Source organism: Callithrix jacchus, chromosome 9 (genome assembly GCF_049354715.1).
Source record: "Callithrix jacchus isolate 240 chromosome 9, calJac240_pri, whole genome shotgun sequence".
Taxonomy (NCBI): Eukaryota; Metazoa; Chordata; class Mammalia; order Primates; family Cebidae; genus Callithrix; species Callithrix jacchus.
This window is the reverse complement of record NC_133510.1, coordinates 44,516,308-44,528,540: the sequence shown is the minus strand read 5'-3', so window position 1 is coordinate 44,528,540 and position 12,233 is coordinate 44,516,308. Positions and strand designations below refer to the sequence as shown.

Sequence of the window (12,233 nt, the reverse complement as noted above, 5' to 3'; positions counted from 1 at the left end):
ATCCTGAACATGGATGAATCTCAAAAACATCTTACTAAGTGAAAGAAGCCAGACACGAAGACTACATACCACACGAGGCCATTCACATGAATTCCAGAAAAGTCAAAACTATAGCATGCAAAAGAAAGCCAAGGATTACCTGGAAGTGGGGTGGAAGCAAGGATTGACTGCAAAGGGGCCAAGAAGAACTTTTTAGGATGATGGAAGTGATTTAAGTATTGGATGCACAACTGTATATATTTAACAAAAATCATTAAATTGAACATCTAAAAGGAGTAAATTTTATAGTATATAAGTTACTATACAATCAAATTGAAAATAAAATTACTACATTTGTATATAGTCCTCAATTATTCACTTTTCTATGGATCAATTTTTTCTCATAAATATTTTTAAGAAAAAAGATAAGCTTTACAGACATAATAAGGATTTGTTTTATTAATAGTTGTTGTGGTTTGGTTTGGTTGGTAGGAGGGAAGAGGAACAATGGGGTGACTTGTTTGCTAAATCACAGGATCTAGTGTGACTTCCCCACACACGGCAGCTCTCAAAATCATTTGGTGAATGACTGATAAGGCATGCTCAGGTGGTTCAGCAGGTTCATCTAACTAAATCTAGTGAGACAAATATTTCTTAACACAGCACACAATAAAATTAAGGTTTAATCCACAATTTAATTTCTATTTGAAGAAAAGAACAGCCTGGAATACCTTGTCACATCTGAAAGTAAGGAACAGACTATTGAGTCATGCCAAAAATATTTGAAAAGGGTCTCAACGAACACAATTGAGACTACTGAGCATCGAGATGAATGGCTATGCTGCATGAAAACACACCAAGATGTTAAAATCCATGAGTTCATAATTAATTTTAAAAACACGTATTAGTCATCTTTGGAGGTTAGAGTACCAACTTATTATTCTAAAATCTGGAAGATAAAGGGAAATGTGCTACAAAAGAAAGAAATGAAAAGAGGAGGGTAGATCAATATAAACACTGAAGGATGTCTGCGATACAACACACAGTAGAAAAGGCAAGCTTCACTCCACCATATAATGTGATCCCAGTGTTATAAAAATAAACAAATCTATACAATGCTTTTATAGACTTCGGTAAAAACACAATGAAGATAAATTATTTACCATGGTTACCCCTGAGATATGGAAATGGATGATGTGGAGGAGGAGAAAAGATTTTCAATGTGTATGTTTAATTGCTTTTGTAAAAATTTTAAAGCAATAAATTTCTAGACAAAACTTTTTTGTTTTCCCAGGGGGAAAAGGTCTACTTTATTATGGACTCTATGTTAAAACCTTGTAATGATGCTGCACGGCCTACTGAATGAAGCCCAAATTTGTTCTTAGAGTGAAAAGTATAAAATAAAAGTTTCAAAAGATGTAAATAAGAAGAGCTTACTCTCATGTTGCTGTTTCTTTTTGTCTTAGTTCAAAATGCACCAGAGAATGAGAATGGGCCATCATGATTCCACTTCTGCTACCACTGTCATCGAATTATTTTAATTAACAACATTTAGAAAAGGTCTATTTAATTTTCTACTTTATTTAGTCCACACCTGCTCTTTTCCAAGAAACTCTGCAATTGAGTGGAACCCAATTATTCACCCATTAAACCTGTGAAACAGGAAACTCAGGCTGAGGAGGTGAGGCTCCCACTGGGGAGAGCTAGGGGTGAGCACACCCCACTCTGACGCCAGCTATCCCTGCAGCAGAGGCTGTGCCTTCCAGGCCTGGGAAGACCCAGCTCAATGGCAGTGCATTCGTTTTAATCTCTAGTTAAGAAGTTTGACAGGGGTAGCAAAGGATATAATTGGAAACACTCTCAACTGCTGGCAGAACTGAAAAGAATGAGGATTCCATAACAATTAAAATTACTTTTCTAAGTGCTAATAATTCTTACCTCCTTTGACAGCTGGGTACAAGTCAGGACCTCTGTTTCAGTCAGTTTTGTACATATCTCTGCAAATATAGTCCTTCCATGTGCCTAAGTCAGCTGACACAGAGGAAGTTTTATTTGAAGAATAAATGTCAAGGCATTACAAAGTAGAAAAGGATTCTTAATGTGGGAACCATGAGCCTATGGTGGATGGGATTCATGGAGGTCCATTAATCCCCTGAAAGTGTAATAAAAACTGGATGTGTGTGCATGTGTGCATGAGTGCATGTGTGTGTGTATACACAGATCGATCTCTCTATGGGAGGACACATAGCTGTTATCAGAATCTGAGAGGAATCCAGGCCCTTCAGAAACCCATAGAAATCACTCCTGAAAGGGAGTGTGCCATTATAAATCATCTTAGGCTCTCGAGCCAGTAACTGTACAAACATAGTCAGTTGTAAGCAGGCATGAGCTAAACCCTGCTTTGTTGAACAATGGAAGAGGAAATACCTAAGGAAGGAGAGGGTTCCTGAAAGATGTTTTAGAGAAATAGAAAGAAGATAAGTCAGTCCTAAATGTGGGCCCAAGCAGGGATGGCAGACTCCTGGACCAGGTCTGCAGGAAGCACATTTTCTCTGCAAGGGTGTGCCCGTACCAACATGAGCAAGCATGACAGAATGCTGTGAGAGGACAGATAAAGAAAAAGAGGAATGAGCCAGCAACTTCATGGCCAAGTATTTACCAAACAGAAGTAAGTGCTCTAGCCCACCAAAAGACATGCAAAGCATGTCACAGCATTCATCACAGCCCATTGATTAGATAAGGGCTAAATAGTGGCAGGGTCACAGAATGAAATTGTAAAGTAACAAGAAAGACTGAACTGCTACATGCAGTAATATTAATGAATTACATAGATATAATGTTGAACAAAGAAACTAGCCATAAGAGAGTATGTCAGAAAACCTGTCCATGTCGACACAAAACCTAATGTTAATAGCAGCATTATTCCTAATAGTCAAAAAAAGAGAAAAACCTAAATATCCATTAATTGATAGATGGACAAACAAAATATGATATATCCATATATTGGATTGTCCAGCCTTAAATAGGAATGACGTGGCCAGGCATAGTGGCTCAGGTTTGTGATCAGGATCGCCTGACGTCAGGAGTTTGAGACCATCCTGGCCAACAGAGTGAAATTCTACCTCTACTAAAAATACAAAAATTAGCCAGGTGTGGTGGTAGGCACCTGTAATCCCAGCAACTTGGGAAGCTGAGGAACGAGAATTCCTTGAACCCGGGAGGCAGAGGTTGCAGTGCTCTGAGATCGCACCACTGTATTCCAGCCTAGGTGACAGAGCAAGACTCTGTCTGAAAAAAAAAGAGGGGTGATTATTACTGATTCATGCTAAAACATAGATAAACTTTGAAAACATTATCTAAATGATAGCCAGTTCAGCACAGGCAAATGTTTATAGATGGAAAGGAGATTCACTAGGGCTGGGAGGAGTGGGAAATTGGGAGTGACTGCTAATGGCTCTATCTTTTGGGGGTGATAAAAATGTTCTAGAATAGAAAGTTACAATGGTTGCACAAACTCATGAATACACTAAAAACTGAATTGTACACTTTAAAAGGTGAATTTTATGATATATTAATTAGGTAAATAAAAACCAATTAAAGAAACAATACATATAATATGGTTTCATTTATATGAAGTTTGAAAACAGACAAAAAAATCTGTGATGTGAGAGTAAAAACAGTGGTTACCTTTGGCAGAGAAACCTCTGCAGAGTTGTAAATGTTTTATATCATGATTTAGGTGATACTTACATATATATCTATATTTACATTTATTTACATATGTTGTATGTTTATACAGATATACACACATAAAAATTTGCATTTAATCAAGCTTGCATTTAATACACTTAAGCTTTCACTTAAGATTTATGGGTTTTGTTGAATGTAAGTTAAGTATTTTAGCAGATATATTAGAAAAAAATATTTTGCTTAAATCCATAGCATTGTAATGAGGATCAATGAATTATTAAATACCTAGAACATGTTTCGAACATATAATATGCTCAGTGAAGCAATTCTACCCTACCAGTTGCCTACATTAAAAACCTTATGTCCAGGCCAGGCACCGTGGCTCACACATGTAATCCTAGCACTTTGGGAGGCCAAAGTGGGCAGATCACCTAAAGTTGGGGGTTCGAGACCAGCCTGACCAACGTGGAGAAACCCAATCTCTACTAAAAATACAAAATTAGCCAGGCATGGTGGTACATGCCTGGAGTCCCAGTTACTTGGGAGGTTAAGGCAGGATAATCACTTGAACCCAGGAGGCAGAGGTTGCCATGAGCCGAGATCACACCACTGCACTCAAGCCTAGGCAACAAGAGCAAAACTCGTCTCAAAAAAAAAGCCTCATGTCCAAAGCAATAAAACCTCTATAAGTTCTACCTTTAAAATAGATCTAGCAACTGATTTCTTATCAACTCATTATCCTAATCCAAATCACCATAATTATTCTCCTGGCTGGCAAAAGCCTACTAACAAGTTCCTGTTTTTGCCCCTTGCCCAACTGTGGATTCTCCATGCAGCAGGAAGTGTAAGCCTATTAAACGGAAGTCAGAGCCCATCAGCCTCTGCTCAAAACCCTTTAATGTCTCCATCTTACTCAAAGCAAAACACAAAGGCCTCCCAGTGGTCTGCAGGGCCCTATATGAGCTCCTCTCTTCCTTTGCCACCCCTAATGACCGGCCTGACCTCCCTGCCACTACCTGGCCACTCACTGGCTCCACCCCAGCCACACCGTCCTGCTTACCATTACTTATGCAGGACAACTCCACTTCAGGAGAGAGCACTCTCTCCACCACTGCCTGTTCTCCAAGATTTCTGCACAGTCAACTCTGCCTCTACTCAGGCCTCCGCTCAATTATCAGTGAGGCCTGCCCTGACACTGCAAAAACAGCAACTCTTCCCAGCACTCTTGGTCACTGTTTTTTATTTTGCTACATAGCATGTCACCATCTGATAAATGTCTAGCACTTAGTAGGTACTCAATGAATGTTTCCTGAATGAACATACACATGAATATACAAATAAAAGAAACGAATAAACATTAGCTATATTAATTCCTGCGCAGGGAATAAAATCCCATAACCTTTGGTACAATTTTAATTTTTATCACAAATGTGGGTTATTTTGGGTCACAAACAGGAAGTAGAGAACACAGTAGCCTGTAATTTCACTGGATTTTATTCATGATCTGCCTAAAAAGAACAACAAAAGCCCATAAAGCGAAAGGAAATATACTGTCTTTTCTTGTTTGCCTCATCAAATACATAGCCTTATAAAGAAAGAGGTTACTATGAGCTTTTAAAAGGAACATGTGAGTATGGAGGACAACAATTTTGCAGGCAAACTATCATTCATGTACAGATTGTCAGAAGTTTTCTGTTAAAAGTTAGGCAAACAATGGTAGGTGCAACCTTTTTCAGATAAAATGTTTTGTAAAAGTGAGAACTATTTCCCAGGTAGCAGCATTCTAAGAGTTCTCAGGGTCATCCTGCCCACAGATTAGCAACAGCTTTGTCAGAACGGATTTTGATGTTATCCAGGAATGACGAACCACAGACCTCCCGCGCTCCTTGCCCAATAGATGAAAACATGGGAACATAAAGAAGCCCTGGTGCTTCTTTCCTTTCATCCTTGAACAAACACAGACATAGAGCAGATGTGACCTCACTAAATATGAGCTGGTTCAACTGATGCTCAGTTTCGATTGCACTTCTAATGATTGCACATGGTGATGTTCCGACTCTGTGTGACTGAATCCCGGCAAAAGACAAAAGCAACCCTCTGCACCACTGACATAAAAGTTTATTTGAGGCATAAATTCTGAATACTCTAACAATGCAATTACAGGATTATTTTTCCATAGCCCAAACCACAGAGTTGAACTATCTGCTTGTTAGAACAATTGCTACCAAGACAGCTGACTTTCATTGTTTGAAGCAGCACCCTTGAACTCCTTCCCAGAATCACAGCCTCAAGAAAGGAGAAGAAATTCCCTAACAAATTCCTCACTTATCAAAGGCATAGAAGTCTATAGGGGAATCATAATTTAACCAAGCAAAAATTAGAAGATACTTGGCTTCGGCGGCGGGGGGGAGTTACAATTTGTTTTTTTTTTGGTGGAAAACAATTATCAAAAAGCATTTACATGCCTCTACCTAAAGAGGCTTACAAAGAGGGCTTACACCAGAATGGTTTCTCACTCATAATTCAAATTTTAGTGCCATGATGGAGCACATTGGCATAATAGATATTCAATAAATGCCAATTTAATTGAAATTTAATGAGATTTAAAACTGAAACATCATTTATTCAAGAAGCCTTCCCTGATTATATTAGCTCACAAGAAACTCACTTCTCTGTTTTTGTTGTTCTTTAATTATTTTTTGTATAGATCCTTAAGTCCTCACCTAGACTGTGAATTCCTCACATTCAAAGATTACATATTAAATTTCTTTTGAATTACCTAATAGGGGTTGGAGGGCACAGAGTAGGTTAAATATGAAACATCTCATCCTGTACATCCCAAGTGAGTACAAATAACTGTGCATTCCTACAACACATACACACACACACACACACACACACAAATGTTTCTGCATGCCTCTTCATGAGCTGCTTCTTTGATGACCTAATAAAATATGCATGCAAATGGAGGGAACCTGGAGAATAAGCCCATTCTGTTTCATCCCATGACCCACATTGGCTTAGCTTAGAGAAGACAGAGCCAGTGTTTACTGTGGTACTCAGGAAGCCCTGGACATGAGTTTGAATAGAAAACGAGCAGAAACAACCTGACAATTTGCCACTCTAAAACATGTAAATTTTCCTCAGCTGTGGCTTGGTCCTGAGTGTGGCCCGCCTCCTTAGAGATCTGGTCTCATGACTCATATCTTTCTCAAAGGAATCTGTGGGGGATCACCCATAGACTCATATCACCACTGGCTTGTTGAAAGCATCACAAACTTAGTGTAGCAGTGCTGTGAGCTTCTTTATTAGATGCACACGTGGGCTATTTGTGACTAATTTATGCTTACCAGTCAGATCTGCATGGAGAAGTGGAGAGAATTTTCAAAGTAATGTAGCCAAATTGGGTATCTTAAAAGAGTGTGTTGTTGCATGTACCTACCTTTCTCTCCAAAGAGCACAAATATTCTCTTATCAGGGGGGTGTGTGTGTTTGTGTGTGTGTGTGTGTGTGTGCACGTGTATGTTAGGGAGTGTTATTTTGTTTGCTTTCATCTGATCCTCTTAGTGGCTACATAAAAACGACTAGAAAGTAAGCAAAAACATGCTTTCCTTTCAAATTCCAAAAATATCTTTTTCCTTGCTAAATATTCGAGTAACTCCAAATTGAGCAATTGACTAGATAAGGGCCAAACTGTCTGATGAAGAATCAATCTCCCAAAGTTTCTCTACACTGGTTAAACCACTTAGACAAAGACTATATTGTTTTATCTGAGACTTTCTGTTGTACATAAAAAAATACGTGTTTAAAATTTCAAAGAAAAAGCCTTCATGAAATGTGCTTGCCTGCTTTCTCCTTCTTTCCTTCCTTCCTTCCCTTTTTTCTCAATACTACAATTCACTATGCTACCAGCTCAGAGCTCTGAACCCAAGCACTTAAGGCTTTTGTCCTCAGTTAACTGGTAGTACTGCTATCTTTGCAATTCTCAGTTCTTCATTGATGCCATTATCCATTTTTGAGTAGTCATCTCCAACCCAAGCCAGGTGTGTATTACAATGAACCATTTAAAAGTACCACTTTTGTAGGTTTAAAAAGTCAAATACTGGTAACTTCATATAGGTCAATCCTAATGTAGGCTTATCAACATCTTCAACACCTCTTCACGTTACTCATGCAAATGCTATAAAGGTTTATCTAATCAAATCCATAAGGTCTTTCCTATATGTCTCTTGTTCCATTTTTACTGCCACCCTTCTTCACTTCCTAAACGTCACTGAAGCTCATGGCTCATCACCTGTCAGCAGAACAACTGAGAAATGTCCTTTCTTGACTCTCCCTTTCCAATCCAGTCTTGAGACCAACGGATCAGGTTCTTCCAACATTGCTTCTATTTCCCTGTTCAAGAATTCTTCCGTATCAAATGCAAATGTATCTCTTCTTGAGTATCGTACACCATATCACCAGTCTCGGGTCATAACTTCATTAACCTTTTTTCATTATTCTTCAACAGATTTCTGTTTTAGACAAAATTTGCTGCCCCAAACTCATTAGCTTGTTCTTCCTTCCTAAGAGACTTCCATGTGCTACTCCAGTATCTGAATAATGTAGTCCATCAACTTCCACCAATGCAAGTCCCTACTAACTTCAAAACCCTGAAGAAACAGTTTTCCCGGGAAGCGTTTCCTAAGAGTTTCTTTTCTTCTTTATTTTTATTTTCATTTATGTATTTTTTTTTAGACAAAGTCTCACTCTGTCACCCAGGCTAGAGTGCAATGGTATAATCTCAGCTCACTGGAACCTCCACCTGCTGGGTTCTAGTTATTCTCCTACCTCAGCCTCCCAAGTAACTGGGATTACAGGCACCGGCTACCATATTAAGCTATTTTTTGTATTTTTTCATCGTGTTGGCCAGGCTGGTCTTGAACTCCTGACCTCAGGTGATTTACCTGCCTCGGCTTCCCAAAGTCCTGGGATTACAGGCATGAGCCACCACACCTTGCCAAGGCTTTCCTAATTAATTTTATTACACTCAATCCTATACTATTACAAAGAACTCATTCTTTCTGATATTAGGTTGGTACAAATGTAATTGCAATTTTTGCCATTAAAAGTAATAGTAAAAACCACAATTATGTTTGCACCAAGCAAATAGCTTTGACAATTGCTCCTATCTGAATTTCTGATATGTATCTTTAAACCATCTTCTCACAAGAGCTTCAGTACAGTGACTTCAAAATTGTCTATAGAACATATCCACTGAGTGTCCCGTTCTTCATGTGAGACAGACTTGCATTTTAGTCTTGGTGAGAATTATGATGGTTATCCTTAATACTTAAGTTATTTTTTAAAATGTAAAGCAGTAGGTGAGATTCTGAAATACCATTTCCTTCAGGAAACCCATGGGTGATGAGTCACAGGGGAGACTGGAAAAGTTAAAAGGAATTTAAAATGTAAATTTTTTAGTCCATCAGTAAGTACCAAGATGAAAATCTAAGCTACAGAAATAGATAAAATTTAAAAATGAAAATATAAAGAGCGTGAAGGAAATGGACAAAACCTAGGGAAATCATACCTTTTATGTATGTGTTAAATGACTAAAACTAATGAAATTCATTACTTGAATTTGAATATGTGATATCAGGTATACTCAAATACCTGCAGCCTTTCTTCAAAGGTATTAGCTTGATTTCCTATTAATCATGGTTATTATCTCTTCTCTGCAGTTTGAAAGTCCAAGATGGAACCTAGAGGAAGAAATTGAACTCATGATTATGATTAGTTAGGATTAACTTTTAAATGTCCAATCAGGAAATTAATAATGAACTCTGATCCAAAGCAACAGCCACTTGGACATATGACTCAGACTTTTCTGAGAAGTTACTGTTTATTCCATAATGTAAAATGTCAAGCATTAGAGGAAAAGTCTACACTGCAGCCATTTTTTAAGTCATAACTGATTTTTTAACTCTAGTAATCATAGGGTTTCAATCACTATTTTTTTTCTCCTGAAAAAACAATGAAATATTGATATGGTCCAATACATTCACCACATTTAAGAGAGGAAATTAAAACATTGTTTTCAAATATTATGTCAGGGCTGTAAAATTTCAGGTCGATGATCACAGGATTAGAAATTGTTTGTTTTAGAAATCTGAGCCTACAGATCTCAGGAAACATAAAATTTAACTTATCCCTTAGTTTCTTATGTTATCAATTTCAATAAAGGTCATGAAATCGAATTAAAAACCAAAACATCTTAATATTCCATTTTCTTTATAATGGCATGTGTCTCCTATCTATGACTTCCTAAGTAAAGTAGCAATTTTAAATACTATGCCTCAAGAACACAGTCATAGAAATTATTTGAAAGTGAAGAAAATGTGCATTATTCAGTAATCATGTATGTTTTTTCCCTGACACTGTTAAACTTCACAATTGCTAATTCATATTTGCTCAGTGTCCAGTTGAGTTAAAACATTAAGCAAGAAATGAAAAACCCACAAGACAAGTTAACAACAAGTTTTTAGTAAACATTAGGAGAACAAGAAACTATTCTGTTCTTTCTAGAGCACCTGGTGTAGAATAAGAAGACCTATTTGTAACTCCTGCTATGAGTGAGTGTAACCTTACATAAGAGTAGCACATTTTATTCCAAATCAAAAGAACATTTTCTCAGCTTAGAAAATGTCCACCTTGATGTTGAGCCTCAGGTTGCAGGTTCAGATTTCCAGGCTCAAAACCCAATAAATTCTTGATTTTCATTTTTGCAATCTGAGTAGACAGTCACCATGGTTATAGACTCCAACTATCTGGCCGTCTCCTAAAGTAATCTATTGTTCTGTGGATTAAGAGTGACCTCTTGTACTAGATAACTCCCTGAGGTCATGCCACACTCACCATGCCATCTCATCATGTCCTGATAGATGAGACCCTCCTCTTCTGGTTAACACATCATACGAAGATAGCCAGAGAGCCATCTCTAAGGGGTGCAGTGCCAAGGAGGCATCCTTCATACAAGACATCCGCCCCCATACAGGTCATCTATACTTGATGGTGACTTATTAAGAAGTTCATCCTGTGCTTTATTTTCAATTCAGGACACCCTGAAAAGGTAAAAGAACTACCATAGTCATACTGGGACAACAGGTTGAAACCAGGATTGTTCCCAGGCAAAATGAGTCTTATGGTTATAACCAATTAGCCCAGATCCTCTGTCTGTACATGAGATTTAGAAAGGAAACCAACAGAAACAAACAGACAGAAGGCTCTAAGCAAAGTCCTGACACAGAAGAAAAAGTAGTAGTTATATGAATGAACAGAAGTAGTGAAACAGAGGAAAATAAAGAGAAACTCATCAATGGGGAAAAACAGCTAATATTTCATACACTGTGCTAACCATTTTAGAGATCATGTTACATTTAATCTCCAAAGCAATCCTATGAGATATGTATAATTACCCTCATTTTACAAATTCGTTAAATAAAGATATCTGCTCAAGATCATGCAGCTCATGCAACCAAAACAGCTGAGTCACCATACTGGCAAAGGACCAGGGCAGGGGGTTCAAAAAAGGTGTGCACATTTCAGGAGAGTACCCAAACAATCTACTAGGGTGTGGAGGAAAATTCCAGAAATTAGATTTACTTTTATCCCCTATTTTAAAACTTTATTCTGCTTATGTTCAACATTATAGTAATACATATATGTAACTTTATAAATAAGTGTGTATCAATTATGCTCACTTTTTTTTTCTGATGGGACATATAATCTCAAAAGTTGAAAGATCGTGTCACAGAACAAACCTGCACATGTACCCCCGAACCTAAAATAAATGTTGAAAGATCATTGTCCTGGAGTTCAGAAACGCTTTTACAGTTACTGTGGCATAAACACAACTAATCTCAAACTACTAAAACCAATGTTGTAGCCTTGAGGCCCAGGTCAGGGGGACCAAGATCAATTCATGTTCTTCTTACTACCCTATATATTCCAACAATGGACTCCCATCAACTCAAATGAACTGAGCTTGAAATGTCAAAAGCATCATCTTATATAAAAAGGCTTACAGGTCCTAAAACCAACACTCCAAAAACCACATAATTTTAAACCCAGACATAAAATTATTTTTACCACATGTATAATCCCACAATTATAGAGATGTGTCTATAGTCTTGAGTGGGTCAATGCATATATAGAATTAACAATTAACTTTCATGGATAAACAGTCTCCTTTTCGAAAAACTTGTTAAATTTTCACATTAGACATCTAAAACTCCACCTTAATTTTAGCAGTCCTCTGTGTTAGTAATTAACTTCTTATTATGTATGCTAAGTTCCTCAGAATACTTGACTTTGTTTCTACTACTGCATTCTCAGTTCAGATAATGATTATACACACAGTCCCTGACTACAATGGTTTTGTCAGAGGCCTTTAAACCAGAGAAACTCCATCTTGAATAGGAGCTGGGTAAAATGAGACTGAGACCTACTAGGCTGCATTCCCAGATCGTTAAGGCATTCTAAGTCACAGGATAAGACTGGAGGTCAGCACAAGATACAGGTCA

At 37.7% G+C, this 12,233-nt stretch overlaps 1 protein-coding gene across 6 annotated transcripts in view; it reads right to left on the bottom strand.

Annotated features, from left to right (window-relative positions):
- The window catches only part of ITPR2 (inositol 1,4,5-trisphosphate receptor type 2), a 529,604-nt gene that overhangs the window by 426,546 nt on the left and 90,825 nt on the right, over window positions 1–12,233 (bottom strand). Inside the window, exons 3-4 of one of the 6 annotated variants that reach the window (XM_054238248.2) lie at window positions 10,567–10,772; window positions 9,325–9,413 (exon numbers count right to left, since the gene is read on the bottom strand). The exons of 4 other annotated variants lie outside the window; for them this stretch is intronic. The gene's annotated coding sequence lies outside the window, so the exon portion shown is untranslated. The remainder of the gene's footprint in view (window positions 1–9,324; window positions 9,414–10,566; window positions 10,773–12,233) is intronic. One more of the 6 variants, XM_078339073.1, reaches the window with a different exon arrangement.